The sequence below is a fragment of the Petaurus breviceps genome, unplaced genomic scaffold (genome assembly GCF_028583685.1).
Source record: "Petaurus breviceps papuanus isolate PSGF00001 unplaced genomic scaffold, PetGlider_PUasm1.0 176, whole genome shotgun sequence".
In the NCBI taxonomy this organism is placed as follows: Eukaryota; Metazoa; Chordata; class Mammalia; order Diprotodontia; family Petauridae; genus Petaurus; species Petaurus breviceps.
In genome coordinates, this window is record NW_027185771.1 from 20,119,880 (window position 1) to 20,138,022 (window position 18,143).

Consider the following 18,143-nt stretch of genomic DNA (forward strand, 5'->3'; position numbering starts at 1 on the left):
TCCTTCCTTCCTTCCTTCCTTCCTTCCTTCCTTCCTTCCTTCCTTCCTTCCTTTCTTTCTTTCTTTCTTTCTTTCTTTCTTTCTTTCTTTCTTTCTTTCTTTCTTTCTTTCTTTCTCTCTCTCTCTTCCTTGATGGTATCTTTTATAGGATCTACGTACTGGCTTTAGAGAGGAAGGTTTAATATATGTGTACGAATCTGCCTTATGATATATCCTTCATTTTGATGTTATGTTCCTCAGCATCTCCTCAGTCTTTCTCTTGGTCATGTCTGTGATGATGGTAATGGTGGTGAAATAAAGCCATCTCTACATTGAGAAAGGGCTGTGACATAGAGGCAAGATGAGTAGGTTTGGAGGTCAGAGGTTCTGGCTTTAAGTCTTGGCCCTGACACTTTTTAGCTCTGTGATGTAGGGTAAATAACTTATTTTCTTCCAGTCTTAGGTATTATCAGGGTTAGTGGTGCTTGATATATTACCTGCCTACCTCACATGGGAAGTTATGGGCTTTATATGAGATAACTTATTGAATACATTTTTATAAAAAGAGACATAATAACATTAGCTCTTGCCATTCCAGTTATTTTCTAATATGCTGATGGATCCACAATTTTGTCAATGTGGGTGTTCCTTCCATTTAATTCCATTTCCAATTTAAGTTTAGTCTTATAAATACCTGTTTATCTGTGTGACTCATCCATGCACTCCCATAAGATCATCACAAGGGATCCATTCAAAGTTTTGACATTCTCCTTCCTTATCTCTTCATATCACTAATTCTAATTACATTACAAGTATAAAAGAGTCTAATGAAGTACATGGGCAGTTCAACAGGTATTTCTGGATCCCTTAATCTTTGAGGGAAAAAAATGATTCCTAATTTAAAAATCCTTGTATTTCTTTTAACAACAATAACAAAAAAAAGTAATATATGTGTGTGTGAATATATCCATACATACATATACACACATATACTAGCGTATTTGGGAAATTATTTACTGCTTAAGGCACCAATTAATGACTTTTTAAAAGTACAAAGTCTTTTAATCACCACTGTAAACCCCTAAGGGTTTCTTGATCCAATAAATAGGAATCATTGATCATATATTCCTTGATAATATTCTTTATATTGCAAATTCCTTGTTGATAATGTGGTGCAGTCTGCTCATGCCTAACACTTGTCCCTTTATTGCTCTAAATTGTCCATGTCCAACAATAGCATTTAAACTGAGTTCAAATCTGGTCTCAGACACTAACTGTTAGACTCTGGGAAAGTCATTTAAAATCTATCTTTGTCTTTTTTCTCATCTGTAAAATGATAATAAAAAAGTAATTCCTAACATTTGTAAAGCACTTCCAAAACCATAAAATACTATATAAATGCTAGCTATTGTTATTATTATTATTTTAAAAATATTAATTTGGAAAAGGCAGAGCAAGAAGAAGATACATAATCAAAGGCAGGCCAGATTAAACTCTTGAAAGAGTTGCTAAATACCTACTTCATCTCTGTTCTTATGTAGCAGCAGCCACACTGGAATACCTAGGATGGCTGCTAGCACAGGTTCTTAGATCTGCTTTACTAGGACAGATAGCTGTTCAAGGGGTCACCAATCTTTTTTTTTTAATTGCATTCTCTAGTTCAGGGGAAAAGTCAGCATCCTAAACTTCAGAGAAAATACAAATAGAGAAAATACAAGCAGAGAAATAAAGACCTACAAACACGACTCTGATGGACTAAATCAAAGCAACGTTGCTATGCACTTTACATACATCCCTGGTTCGAGAGAGCCTTTACATCTGAGCAGTTGGGGAGCTCTGAACATATGACCACTCAGAATCTTGACCAGGGAATCACAAGGTCCTTCTCATAAGCAAGCACCCAAAGCAAAATACCAACTCAGAGTATATATACACTTCTCAGTGCCAGAAGGCATCAATACCCTCATGCCTGGGTAGCCAATAAGAAATTAGTAAAAGATATGAAAGCCTTCCTACAAGCAAGCCTCCCCTAAGCAAGCTTCCCTTAACAGGCTCCACTTGAGGCCTATTAATGGTCAGGGAAGATCTTAAATCCCATTAACATGATATCCCACAACATGGACCAGATAGATGCATGGGATTATTAATGGGCAGGGAAGATATTAAATCCCATTAACTTTACATCCTATTACATTGACCAGGTAGGAAATTTCAAAGAACTGACATTTTTTTTAGTGGGGACATTGACTGTTCTTTATTTGGCTAAATGGTTAAGGATCTCAATAACAATTATAGATTATATTTAAGTAGATGGTTATAGAATTTAAGAGTTGGGAGGGACCTCAGTGACTATGTATCCCATATGTACCCAAAAGGAATCCTTAATATAACATTTCAACAAGAAAGTTAAGGGATATAAAGAATTTGACATATTTTATCTTATTTGATATGAGGTATAAACATTATTAGTCCCATTTTACAAATGAAGAAATTGAGTCTCAGAGAGATTGTACATAGCTGATATGTTGATGAGGTTTAAAAAAATGATAAGATTTAGAGAAGGAAGAGGTCTTAAAGACCATCAAGCCAAACTATCTCTTATTACAGATTAAGTAATTGATAAGGGAGATATGTAACCACAGAAGGATAACATGGCTCACTCATCTTTACCTAGCTATCAGGTAACAGGGATAAGATTCAAATCCAGAGGACTTCTGGGGGTAGAGCCAAGATGGAAAAATAGAGAGATCTGATTTCTCCCAATATTACCTTTCAAAAATAATTTTTTAAGTGCCTTAAATTGAATTCTGGAATGATAAAGCTATCAGAAGTTCAGAGTAAGACATTCATCAGACCCAAAATCACATACAAGTTTGGAAAGAGAGATCTGTGACATAGGTAAAGAGATTGGCCCAGAGTCTATATGAATCATTCAGCAGTAGTGGAACTAAGTGATGGTGACAGAAGCAGCAATAGCTTCGAGCATTCTCAAACCAGAGATGGCAAGGGGCTTGGCAACTGGTCAGAAACATTACAGGGGACCTCTGTGCTAGCACTGATTGCAGGACCAGGTACTGTTTAGCAATTTCATTGCCAATACCCATTTCTGAGTCAAAGTTCAAAGACAAAAAGGAGCACTTTCAATCAAGAGGGAGTGGAAGACCTAAGGGGCCACTGTTTGGCAATTCCATCACCTATACCCACTTCTGGCTCAAAGTTCAAGGGTGTCAATCAAAAGGGAGTGGGAATCCTGAGGTGTAGTATCACTTCTGTTCCCAAAGATCAGGTCCCCTAAGGAGCACTATTGATTTCAATTCCAAGGCATTGGATCCCTTCCTGACTAAGGACCAGAGTACTGACCAAAAAAGCAACGAACACACCTCTCCCTAGATCACACCATCTTGGAATCACCCCAAACTTCCAAACCCCATGAACTAGTTCAAAAATAATAGGTTATAAAAGCCTAAAGTTTATGACAGTGACCCTTTACCCCAAGCCAGACACAGAGTCCAACAATAACATAATGTTCCAAATCAAGAAGGACAAATGAGCAAACAACAGGAACAAAAATAATCTGATCATAACAAAGTTAATATAGTGACAGGGAAGATCAAGGCACAAATTCATAAGAAGATAGTGAAGTTAAAACAGGAACAAGCAAAACCTCAAAGAAAAAATGTGAATTGGACACAACACAAAAAAATAAATCCTCCAAGATCTAAAAAATGATTTTCAAAAATCAAATGAGTAGTAAAGGAAAAGTTATGTAAAAAAATGTAAACAAAGGACAATGAAAAGAGACACAGCTTATGAAAAGACAATTGACACCTTGGTAAAGCAGAAAAAATAATTCAAGAAAATTACACCTTAAAAACCAGAATTGGTCAAATGGAAAAAGAAGTACAAATGCTTACTTAAGAAAATAATTCCTTAAAAATTTGAATTGGGCAGGTGGAAGCTAATGAACCCAAGAAAAATAAAGATACAATAAAGAAAAGAAAAATAATAGAAGAAAATATAAAATATCTAATCAAAAAACCACTGACCTGGAAAATTGATCCAGGAGAGATAATTTAAGAATTATTGGATTGCTTGAAAGCCACGATAAAAGAAAAAACCTAGATATCATTTTCCAAGAAATTGTCAAGGAAAGCTACCCTGATATCCAAGAATCAGAGGTTAAAATAGAAATTGAAAGACTCTACTGATCACCACCTGAAGAGATCTCAATCTGAAAACATCCTTGGATATTACAGACAAATTCCAGAGCCCCCAGTTCAAAGAAAAAATACTTTAAGCAATGAGAAACAAAGAATTCAAAGTCTGTGAGTACATAGTCAGGATCCAACAAGATTTGGCAGTTACCCTATTAAAAGAATGGAGGGTTTGGAATATGATTATATAGAAATTAAGAGCTGAGATTAAAACAAAGAATAAACTACCTAGAAAAATTGAGCATAATCCTTTAAAGGAAATGGATATTTAATGAAATAGAGGACTTTCATGTATTCCTCGTGAAAAGGCCAGAGCTGAATAGAAAATTGGATTTTCAAATATAAGACACAATAGAATCACAAAAGGTTAACATGAAAGAGAAATCATAAGGGACTCAATAAGGTTAAATTTTACTTTTCTGTATGGGAAGATGGTTCTAATAATTTCTAAGAACTTTATCATTACAAGAACACTTAGGAAGATGATACATAGAAAACCAGTGTAAAAGTGAATTAGTTTTATTGGGGTGATGTAAAAAAAAAAAGATAGTTGACAAAGAGGGTTTCCCAAGGAGAAGGAGACAAGGAGAGGAAGAATGGGGAAAATTATCTTACATAAAAGGGGTGTATAAAGAAGAGCTTTTACACAGAATAGAGAAAATGATTGGAGAGGGGGAGACAATGATTGAACTTTACTCACATCTAAATTATTTCAAAGGGGGGAAATATACATATGTATGTATGTATTTAAATATACTCAGTTGGTAATAGGAATCTATCTTACCAAACAAGGTAGTAGGCAAAGAAAGGGGAGATTATACAAGGGAGGGCAGATAAACGACAATGGTCAGAAGTGAAACAGACTTTAGAGAAAGTACAGGACAAAATGAGAGAAAGAAGGATAAATAGAAGAAAACAGGATAGGGGGAAATGCAAGGTTAGTAATCATACAAGTAACTGTGAATGGGATAAATTCATTCATAAAATGGAAGTGCAAAATAGAATAGATTCAAAACCAGAATTCAATAATGTATCATTTACAAAAAAACACACTTGAAACAGAAGCACAAAGCATTCAAATAAGGGGCTGGAATAGAATCTATTAATGCTTCAGCCAAAGTAAAAAAAAAAAAGACGGAAGTATCAAGCAGTTTCTCAGACAAAGTAAAAGCAAAAGTGGGTCTAATTAAAAAAGGATAAGCAGGGAAACTTAAGTCTGGCTAAAAGAAACCATGGACAGTGAAGTAATATCATTGCAAAACTTATGTGCACCAAATGGCAAAGTATTCAAATTTTTAAATGAAAAGTTAATGGAGTTACAGGTGAAGACAGTATAATTATACTAGCAGGGGAACCTCAAACTTTCTCTATCAGAGCTAGATAAATCTAATCATAAAACAAATGAAAAAAGAAGCAAAAAGGTGAATAGAATCTTAGAAAAGTTAAATACCATAGCCCTCTGGAGAAAACTGAATGGGGATAGAAAAAAGTATACCTTTTTGTCAGCTATACATGGCTTCACAAAAGTTGGCTATGTATTAAAGCATAAAAACCTCACAACCAAATGCAGAAAAGAAAAAAATATTGAGTGCTCACCATTTAGAACATAGTGAAAGAAATTTGCCTTTAATAAAGTACTGTGGAATCATATTTTAAAAGCTAATTGAAAACTAAGTAATCTAATCCTAAAGAATAAATGTCAAGTGTCAAAGAATAAATCATAGATACAATAATTTCATTAAAGAGAATGGCAACAGTGAGACAATATTCCAAAATATGGGATACAGGCAAAGCAATACTTAGGGGAAAATGCATACATTCAAATGCTTATATCAATAATGACAGAAAGGTCAATGAATTGGATATATAACTAAAAAAAAAACAAGGAAAGAACAAATTAAAAATTCCCAATTAAGAAACAAAATGGAAATCAAAGGAAAATTCATAAAACTTAAAGTAAAAATACCATTGAAATGAAAATGATAAATAAAACTAGATGTTAGTTTTATGAAAAGATTTGATAGAAGATGGAAGAAGAGGAGGAAGAAGAGGAGGAAGACGAGGAGGAGGAAGAGGAGGAGGAGGAGGAGGAGGAGGAGGAGGAGGAGGAAGAGACCAAATTATCCGAATACAAAATGAGAAGGGTGAATTCACCACTAACAAAGATTAGATGAAACCAATTGTTAGCAGCTATTTTGACCAATTATATGGCAGCAAAACTGACAATTTAAATTAAAGGGGTATTTACAAAAAAAAAAAAACATACCAACTGCCTAGATTAATAGAAGAGGAAATAGCATACTTAAATAATCCTTAAATAAAAGAAATTGAACAAGCATTTAATGAGCTGCCTAAGAAAAATTCTTCAGGACCAGATGGATTTACTAGTAAATTCTACTGAACATTTAAGGAATAATTAATTCTAATATTATATAAACTATTTTGGGAAACAATAGGTAAAGAAAGAATCCTGCCAAATTCCTTTTTTGATGTAAATATGTTTTTAATATCTAAACTAGGAGAGCAAAATCAGTGAAAGAAAGTTATAGACCAATTTCTTTAAAAAAAAATACTAGAAAGATTACAGAGATATATCACAAATATCACACACTATGACTAGGTAGAATTTATACCAGGAATTCAGGACTGGATTAATATAGGAAAACTATCAGCAGCATTGACCATATCAATAACAAAAAAAACCACACACAAATCATATAATTATATCATAGATGAAGAAAATGTCTGAGAATATACAACACACATTCCTATTAAAAACAACAACAAAAACACTAGAAAGCATAGGAATCAATGGAACCATTCTCATAATGATAAACACTATCTAAAACCAAGAACAAGCATTATGTATAATAGGGATGAACTGGAAGCCTTCCCAGTAAGATCAGGAATGAAGGAAGGATGTCCATTACCCCACTACTGTTTGATATTTTTACTAGAAATGTTAAATATAACACTAAGATAAGAAAGAGAAATTGAAGGAATAAAAATGACAATGAGGAAATAAAACTATCACTCTTTGCAAATGATATAATGGCACTTAAGAGAACTCTAGAGAATCATCTCAAAAAAACCCAATGAGAGAATTAGAATCTTCAGCAAAGTTGCAGAATATAAAATAAACCCACATAAATCACCAACATTTCTATATTGCCAATAAAACTCAGCAGCAAAGGATAGAGAAATTTCATTTTAAATATCATCAGACAATATAAAATACTTGAAGACCTACCTGCCAAGACAAACCCAGGGATTATATAAACACAATTATAAAACACTTTTCACAGAAATAAAGAGTGATCTAAACAATTAGAAAAATGTTAATTGATAATGGGTAGGCCATGCCAGTGTTATAAAAAATGAATATTCTACTTAAGTTAATTTATTTATTCAGTACCATGCTATCAAACTACCAAAGAGTTTTTTTTTTATACAACTAGAAAAATAGTAACAAAATTAATCAAGAAGAATAAAAGACCTAGCATATCAAGGAAATCAACAACAACTAGAAAAAATAAATATGAAAGAAGGTAGCCTAGCAGTATGAGATTTCAAACTATATTATAAGGCAGTAATTATCAAACCAATGTGGCATCGGCTAAGAAACAAAGTGATAATTCTGTCGAATAGATTAGGTATGCCATACATACGTTGTAGTAAATACCCATAGTACTCTTGTGATTTGGGCAGCTAGGTGGCACAGTTGATAGAGCGTTAGACCTCAAATAGCAAGGTTTATTTTCATGAGTTCAAATCTGGCCTCAGACACTTCTAGCTGTGTGGCCTTATCACTTAACCTTGTTTGTCTTAGTCTCCTCATCTTTAAAATGAGCTGAAGTAAATGACCAAAAAGCCCATTATCTTTGCAAGAAAATTCCAAATGAGGTTAAAAGAGACAGATATGACTGAAAACAACTGAACAAAAAATACTTGTTTGATAAATCCAGAGATTTGAGCTTTGAGGATAAGAGCCCAACATATGACAAAAAATTGCTGCAAAAAATAGAAAGTAGGTTGGCATAAATTAGGCATCAATCAACATCTCATACCATATAAAAACATATGGTCAAAATTGGTATATGACTTAGACATAAAGGGTGATACCATGAGCGTTTTAAGACAGTATGGTATGGTTTATCTGTCACATATAACGATAAGGGAAGAATTTATGACCAGATAAAACAAAGAGAATTTTGTTGTTGTTTTAAGTCATGTTAGATTCTTTTTGAGCCCTTTTGGGGTTTTCTTGCAAAATAATTTAGTAGTTTGCCATCTCCTTCTCTAGCTCATTTTACAGATGAGGAAACAAAGGTAAACAGGGTTAAGTGACTTGTGCAGATTCACACAACTAGTAAATGTCTGACACAGGATTTGAACTTAGGTTCTTATGAGTCTAGGTTCACCACTGTATACACTGTACCATCTAGCTGCCTCAAAAGAGAGCATTACAGGAAATAAAATAGATAATTATGATACCATGAAGTAAAAAAAGCTTTTGCACAAACAAAACTAATACAACTAAAATGAAAATGGAAAGAGGAAATTGGTGGAGAAATTACAGTAAATTTCTCTGATAAAGGCCTCATTTCTCAAAGATATAGAGAGCTGAGTTAAATGTCTTTTTTTTTTTAAAGAGGCATTCCTTAGTTGATAAATGGTCAAATCATATGAACTAGCAGTTTTCAGAAGAGGAAATCGAAGCTATCAATAGTCTCATGAAAAATTGCTCTAAATCACTACTGATTAGAGAAATGCAAATTAAAACAGCTCCTGTCTATCAGATTGGCTAACAAGACAGAAAAGAAAAATGACAAATGCTAGAAGGGATGTGGAAAAATCAGGACACTAAGGCACTGTTAGTGGAGTTGTGGATTATCCCAACCATTCTGGAGAACAATTAAAAACTACACTCAAAGTGTTATCATGTGCATACCCTTTGGCCTAGTAATACCATTACTAGGTCTGTATACCAAAGTGATCAAAGGCCCAATGACCTATTTGTACAAAAATATTTATGGTAGCTCTTTATGTAGTGTCAAAGATTTGGAAATCGAGGGGATGCCCTTTAATTGGGGAATGATTGAACAAGTTGTGGTATATGATCGTGATGGAATGCTATTGTGCTATAAGAAAGGCTGAGCAGGGTGGTTTCAGAAAAAAAAAATCTGGGAAGACCTATATGAACTGATGCAAAGTGAAGTGAGATGAACCAGGGGAACATCGCACACAGTAACAGTAAGGTTGCTCAACCAATAAAGACCTTAGCTACTCTGATATAGACAGTGATCAGAGACAATCCCAAAGGACCCAGAATGAAATATGCTATCCACCTTCAGAGAGAGAAAACGGACAAACTCTGAACACAGATTGAAGAATACTTTTTCTTATTTTATTTTGTGTTTTCTTTTGCAATATGACTAACACAAAATATGTTTTTCATGACTTCACATATATAATTGAAATCAAATTGCTTGACCTCTCAAGGAGGGGACAGGGGAAAAAGGAAGGAAGAAATTTTGAAACTAAAAATAAAAAAAGACAAAACATTTTTCATGTAATTGGGGAATATTTAACAAAATAAATTTTAAAATACAAATCCAGTTTTTTTTACTATAAATCCCTACCTCCCCCCCCATTCTCTTACTAATTTATGAAAATAACTTTTTAGTTTGCTGTAATAGATAACTGAATTTAGATTTTGAAAGACCTGAGTTCGAATCCCTCCTCAGTCTCTTCCTTGCCATATGACCCTGTATACATTCTTAAGCTCTCAATACCTCCATGTCTCCAAAAAGAGGAGGCTAGGCTTAATAACCTCTGAAGTCCCTTCTGCTTCTAAGCCTCAGATCATACGATCTGCAGGGCCAACAGAGAACTAGTTTTTCTTCATCTCAAGCAGGCATATAGCTTTCTTGCATTAAAATGACAAGCTGCTGAGGGCTTCTCTGGAATGTATGAGAGTTGGAGTTTCTGGAGTTCTCCAAGTTCCCATTCTATCAGGAAGGAAAATCCACCTGCCCCTTGAATCTTTTATCTGGAGTAGACTCTAGGAAGACAAGGCATAGAAGTGAGCTAAATTTCTGAAACTGATCTTTATTGAACATTTGTGTTTAAGTTCTCTCTCAGTGACCTTCTCTAATCTTGAAGGTTTGTAAAATTCAAAACTGCTTTCATTGAAAAGCTGACTTTTCCAGAAAGCAAAAGAGACATTTCCCAATGAAGTATGGTAAAGTGAAGATTTTCTTAAAAAAATTCAAAAGATTTGTGACTTTGCCCCTTGCTGCTTTTCCTTTACCCATACATCTGCAAACCATCTATGCCTTAGGAGACAATCTTGATTACTTGTTGTGGCCAAAATATTCTTGCCCTGCTACCCTACTATCTGATAATGACCCTCTCCACACTTACCTAGGCTGTTTTATTTTATGGGGGGGGGTGAGAGACATGAAGCCTCTCCAGCTTGAGAAGACCTGTTAGAGAATATTAGTGCACCATTGGGAATGACAAATGTAACATCATTCACTCTGGTCCCACCCTTTCAGAGGCAGGCCTCATATCTTCACAAAGGTTCTCAGAAATTCTGAAAGGGAATTGTGGGTATCTCTTTTTTTCTGCCAATAACTATCCCTTTGCTTCTCCTCATTTTAGGGGTTCAGTTTAGCACCTCAGTTCCATTTAACATCATATAGCTTTTACAAAACAATATTTAAAGATATAGCCAGAACAAATACACAAACATTTCTTCCAATACCTCAGAGACAAAATCCCTTATGTCACCTATGTCTTCAGTGGGATGGGGGTGAAGATGGAGATTAGGTTCTCATTTTAGCTTATTTCTTCATATTGGTCCTATCAAGTTCACATTCAAAGATGATATTGCTGCTAATTTCTGTAGGATAGGAGCCCTGGACTTCTATTCCACAAGGCTCAAACCTGCTAGAATGACTGTAGCCCTTAGCCTAGCTTCTTATATCCCCATAGTTCGTGTTCCAGACCCAGGTCTTATACCTCCTATACTGAGAATGGAAAAAAAAATCCAAAGACTTAATCTAGTGCTTAGGTGAGTCATAGGGTCTTGGTGGAGAGAGGGAGAGGTTCCATATCCCTTCCCTTTGCATATGATTCTCTCACTGGAAGTAATGTGAAGGAGTCACCTCCCACCTTCAGAGTTGAATGAAGCAAAAACCCCAGTGGGTACAGACTCAGACCCCTTTGAGGATGCCATAGTTCTGGTACATATCCAGTGGAAAAATGCTTCTCCCACCCACATGGTAGAATACCCGGGAACAATTGTTAAAATGTTTATGAGCCATACAATTCTCACAATTGTCCTGGAAACAGCTCTCTAACATCCTTCATTTAGATGACACCATTTCAGTAAACACATGAGATCTGCACGTGCAACCAATTTCCATGACACAGATATGATGAGTTCAGAGAAACACAGAAGACCTGTACAAACTGATACACTAAGGAAAAGAGAACCAGAAGAATACGGACAATGACTATCCCCTAAAACAAAAGTAACCTAGGAAGTCATTTGAAAATGCATAAATTGCAATAAAATAATCTTAATCCTAGAAAGCAGAGAATGAAGCCGATTCCCTTCTTGAGGTTAGTGGGCAGAATAATGCATCTGCAATATAACATAGATATTTTGTTGGTCCATTTAGTTTAAATTGTTTTTATTTGTTATAAGCGAGGACTCAATGGGTATGGGAGGGAGGTCAGTTAATGTCCGATTTGACTATATTACAGAAACACAATATATCAACAAAATGACAAAAATAGGCCTGAGAGATCTGGGGCTTCACTCACATAGTCTCTGATTACTTGGTTATAACAATGTGAAATGGAAAGGACATTCAAGATCATGCAGTCCAAATTCCTCATCTTAAATCAAAGGAAGAAGTAGACCCAGGCAACGTTAAATGACTAGTCTAATAGAGACAATAAATAAATGAGTCAACATTTGAACCAAGGACTTCTTACTCCAAGTCTAGAACACTCTTTTTTACTAGATTATAGATCAATGAGTCAAATATTTAAGGTTTCCTTCTAAGAGATGATTAGAAAGGAAGCACAATATGATTTATGGGGGCCTGGACTTAGAGTCAGAGAGACCTGGAATAAAATTCCACCTCAGGTAAGCACTTAACAAGCTATGGGGATCCAGGCAGGTCATATAATTGCTCTGACTTTCAGCTTTTCCATTTATAAAATAGGAATGATAATAATCCTTACAGAGCTTACCTTCAGGGTTTTAGTGAGACAAAGAGGAATTAATGGATGACAAATGCTTTACAGAGAGCAAGCTAGGTGGCATGATGTATGAGTACTGGTCCTGGAGTCAGGAGGACTCATTGTAGTGAATTTAAAACTGAATTGGCAAATAGCTGTGTGACCCTGGGCAAGTCACTTGATTCTATTTGGCTCAGTTTTTTTTTTTTTTTTTTTATTTTTTTTTTTTTTCTTTTTTGCTTTTTGGAGGGCAATTGTGGTTAAGTAACTTGCCCAAGGTCACAGGGCTAGTTTTGTGTGTGTGTGTGTGTGTGTGTGTGTGTGTGTGTGTGTGTGTGTGTAAGTGTCTGAAGCCGGATCTGAACTCAAGTCCTCACTTCAGGGCTGGCACTCTACTCACTGTGCCACCTAACCGCCCCATGCCTCAATGTCTTCATCTGTAAAATGAGCTGGAGAAGGAAATGGTAAACAACTTTAGTATCTTTTCCAAGAAAACCCCAGAAAGGGTCAAAAGAGTCAGACACAACTGAACTACAATAATAACAGATGCTTTGCAGACATTTCAGCAATATGTGGCCAAAAATTCAGTGAGCTGGCAGTTAGGACCCTGGTTTCTAGTATGACTCTGTAGAGCTAGAAGGAGCCTCAGAGCCCACTGAATCCCAAAGCCTTATGTTACAGATGAGGAAATTGAAGGACAGGGAGGCTTCATAGATCATTTAGGAACATCCAGATATTATGTGTTTGAGAGATATGTTGAACTCACTCTTCTCAACCCCACAGTCAACACTGTAGCTAGCCTCCATCTTGTCTCTCTTTGATTTTCTGGAGGCAAAAACGGCAACTTGGACTAATCTCTATGATGATGATAATAATGATGAAGCAGAATATGGTTTTGGTGGTGAACATGGGAACTATTTTGATTAAATGTTTCTATTTCTATGTCTGATAGATCAATTCTAATAGTAGTTATATTGAACCTTAAGATTTATAAAACACTTCATAAATATCAACTCATTTGATCCTCACAATAATCCTGGGAAATAGGTGTAATAATCATACCAATTTTACAGATTGGGAAGTTGAGGCAATCAGCAGCTTAGCTACTAAATGTCAGCATTCAAAATTGAATTCAGGTCTTCCTAACTCCAGGCCCAACACTCTATCCACTGAACTACCTCTAGTAGTTTTGTTGAGATTTTTATTCATTTTTTAATTTTTTTGAGATCAAGAATCTCAAATCCAGTGATTTTGAGCTGCTAACCTCAAGGGTCACTCCTATCTAAATATCCTGTTATGCAGTTCCATGCCCTAATATTAAGAGTAATATGCAAATATATTAAGAAGTCTTTCTGGGGGCAGCTAGGTGGCTCAGTGAGTAAATCGCTGATCCCGGAGACAGGAGGACCTTAGTTTGGTTCCGGCCTCAGACACTTAACACTCTCACACACGCAAACTAGCCTTGTAACCTTGGGCAAGTTACTTAATCCCAATTGTCCTCCAAATGGCAAAAAAAAAAAATAAAGTCTTTCTGAAGAGAACATCGATTTAGATTTGTTGTCCAATTGTACCAGTGCAAATAGAAGACTCAGTGGATAGAGCTTTGGGTTTGGAGTCAGCAATGCCTGAATTCAAATACAGCCTCAGATACTTTCTAGCTTGGTGACTCTAGAAAAGTCACTTAATCCAGTTTGCATCAGTTTCTTCATCTGTAAAAGAAGGGAATGGGAAACCACTCCAGGATCTTGACCAAGAAAATTCCCAATGGAAGCATAAAAAGTCAGACACAACTGAGGAAGTCCAAATAGATACAGAACACAGGTAGGAAGTTTGAAATGGCTTCTAGAGCCCACACAAAGGAAACAAATATTTTTCGTCCCTCCATCCTAATTCTTTCTCTGGAAAATTTCTTCTGGGGAAATCTGGGAGAAAACAAATCATTAAGGTTTTGAACTCTGATCAAATCCTTATGGAAGATATTCTGCAGCAGCACACTACCCAATATTTCTTACCAAACACTTACTCCTTCAGAAACAATAGGGAATGATCTTTTCTCCCTCAACTGACATGTGCCTTATTAAGAACACACTGATTTCCTCAGTCTAACCCAAGACACCCTGACTGCCTTGGGCAAGCCTGAGGGCAGCAGGGGGAGGAGGGTGGAGGAACAAAGGACTGGTTGAGAGCCAGCACCCAGAGATTCACAACTGAGAATCTGCTGCCCCAGAATGGCCAACATCCCAAAGGTAGACTTGCATTTCAGAAGGCATTTTCAGGATTTTCTGTGAGGCTTACACAAGTCTATGTATAATGGGGAACAATAGAGCATTCTTGCTGTGGGGATAAATGTTTTTTTCATTTTTTTCCAAACTCCTCCCTGTCCCCTTCTAAATACTCTCTCTCTCTCTCTCTCTCTCTCTCTCTCACACACACACACACACACATACACACACACACACACTCACACACTCACACACTCTACCACACATACATACACACCCCTACCCAAGGAGTATTTGTAGATTTGGGAAGCAAGTGGAAAGTAGAATTGTCAAGGCTTAAAGAGGAGGGGTCAAGACACTATGACCATTACAGTCTGACAGGACCAGTCATCAAGGGCAGGAAGCAGCACCTGGGGAATGAAAGGAAAGAACCCGGAGAGAGAAAGTGGAAATGCATCCTGTTGTAATTATAGAATCCTAGGATTGCTAGACTATTTGAAACTTTCCTGCCAGGAATGTCAGAAATGTTGTTGGAGAATAAATTCCCAGTTACTCCTGAGCCTGCCACTTTCATTAGGTGTAGTGTGTGTGTGTGTGTGTGTGTGTGTGTGTGTGTGTGCATGGCATGTGCAATGGGATTAATCTCCCAATTACATAGGCAAAGCAAAGCAAAATTTCCCAGGTTTTATTTTAGAAAGGAATGAGCAAGATTCTACTCATGACAAGAATTGTTCTATATTTGGAGACAGGAGATCTGGGTTCAAATTTTATTCTCCTAATAATTGACTGCATTAGACCCAAGGGATGGTGTGTTCAGGCTCTGAGCTTATGTGGATTTTGTTCACTTTGGGGGTGTACCCTCTTTCCAAAATTATTCCTACAAATAACGTCCCTTCCTTCCTCTTCCCCCCCAACCCCTTCCCTCCCAAAACAAAATTTACTCAAGAAAATCTCAGACTTCTTTAGGCCTTCACTTAAGTGGGTAAAACATTCCTACCCCCATATTCCACATAGCCACTCAAAATTAACGATGCATTTAGAGGGTAGAGGACAGCCCTTATTTCACCCCCATAAAAAAGTAGAAGAAACATTCAGAGGCACCCATTAGCAAAGCAGGAAACGCACAAAGGATTCAATAACCCGTAAACAATCAACATCGTTCTCCTCCTCCCTCTCTGGTGATTTCTGCTTTTCCACAGGGTCCTAAAAGTTTGTCATCCTAAGTGTAGCTTGTTGACTTAGTATTCCCTTATTAGGGGAATCGGCTTGGCAAAGATAGGTTTGGGTGTATTGAACACCCCAAAGGGACATTTCCATTCATCCTTGATCTTCTCCTTCTCCTCATGACATGCTATGAACAACCATGCATCTTTTCATTCCTGGGGGACCCCAGTTAATTCCAGAGTACCATATAGACATATAACCAGTTATAACTCTAGGGATTTGAACTCATCCAAGAGAGAAAGACACTTGAGGCTGCTAGACAGGAAATCCCCCTTTGTTCTACGTCTAGCTAAATCTCCAGAATTGGGAAATATTGAATCCAGAACCCTTACTGCTCCACGTTGTGGCTGGCTTTATTCCCAGGTAGCAAGTCCTCCCAACTCTAGGAAACTAGAAAGATCTAGGAAACTAAAAAGAAACTCCTTATTCTTTGAATAGAAATATAGATACCAACATTCTTGGGCTTTGGCCTTCCAGAGAGGTAACCTTCAGAAACCCTCCCAAAATCTTAAGGTTCATAAATTCATATTATCAAGCCACTTAGGCAAACACAGGTTTAATTTTGCTATCTAACTCTCCAGTGGATAGGCAGGGGAGGGGGATATACTGCTGATGGCATTTAACATAAGTCACTATACAATCATGGGGCTGATTCTCTCTAGCTTTTAAAAATTGCCTAGAATGTGAGTTTTTTTTTTCCCCCCCAAGGACACACTGTATGTCAGAGTTGGTACCTGAGATGAATTCTTCTTGGTTTTAAGGCCAGGTCTCCATCCAGTGTTGTCACAAGATCCTAACCTCTTCAGAGAAACCATTAATGGCTCCTGAAGGAGAGATGCTCTTTCTTCCACCCTTCCTCTCAAATAGCATATTTCTTAGGATTTCTCCAGAAGGAAGGTCAAAAGGAAAAATTCAAAGCACGTTTATCATAGGGTAGGACAGACTAATGGAACTGTAGATGTTTATGCTAGAAAAGATAAGACTCTGGTGGGACAATCTAGCTGTTATAAAGTATTTGAAAAACCCTCAGAGAGAAAGAGAAATTATTCTTGTTTTTCTTCATCTTCAGAGGGCAGAACCAGAAGCCTTTAGTGAAAGCTACAAAAAGGCTTGAAGTTAGTAAAAACAAACAAACAAACAAAAAGCTTCTTCACAATTAAAACAGACCAAAAGTGGAATCGGATTCCTGGAGAGGTAGCAAATTCCCTCTCCTAGATGAGGAGTCCTTTGTGTCTGGATTGGACTAGATGGCTTCTTATGTCCCTTGCAGCTTCCCAAGAGTGTGAGATAACCAAGCCCTGTTAGGGGTAGCCCTCATCAAGGAAGCTTATCTTGTGAGAGTGACCAAGAGGCAGCTCCAAATCTACCAGTTCATTTTAGAGGCCATTTCAGTGCCTGAGACTTAATGATTTCAGTCCTCTCACCATGATAGGAATAGAATCATAGCTCTAGTGCTGGGAGTCATTTTAGAGTTCTTAGAGTTCAACCCTCTCATTTAGCTTGAGTCTGACCAGATCTTCTCATTTCAGATAGTCTTTTTTCCCTCTGCATGCCTCTATCCTCCATAGGGAAATGACTGTGAAACTTCAGAAGACATACCACAGGCTGAGCTCATCAAATTGAACTGGGTTAGGGTTAACTCCCTACCCTTTCTGGGTAATTTTTAAGTAATTCACTCAGTGTCTGTGACTCTGTGTTTCTTTATCTTTAAAATGATCATGATAATGCTTGTAATATTTATATCACAAGGTTATTTTAAGGATTTTTTTTTAATTCCTAAAGTGTTATAGAAAGGTCAGGCATTCTAACATTTGATATCTTAAAGTCTCTTCTAACATCCATACAAGGGTCTGGAATTATGGTTCTGCCTCTATTGGGGAATTAGGCCTATCCCTTAGCTGACTGTTTCCAATTGTCACTTGGGGGTCCTTCAAGCCCAATTCATTTAGAATTGACTCATACCAAAGACCAATAGATAGGCAAGGAGCCACCCTACCCCTTTTACCCCAAATGTTTTCTGACCATTTATTTGGATTTTGTTTCTTTTCTTTTCTTTTGTTACTTTCTAACTTCAAGTAGCTCTGAACTTATTATTCCTTTTGTCTTACCTAGATTCTGACCACTGTCCTTCCTCTAGCTCTTGACAATTTTATCTATTGAGTTCATGGTACTTCAGCCTCAAAACTGCCAGATTAGGGGATTCTCTTGTCATAGAGAAAGGATGATCACTAAAACCAACAATTTG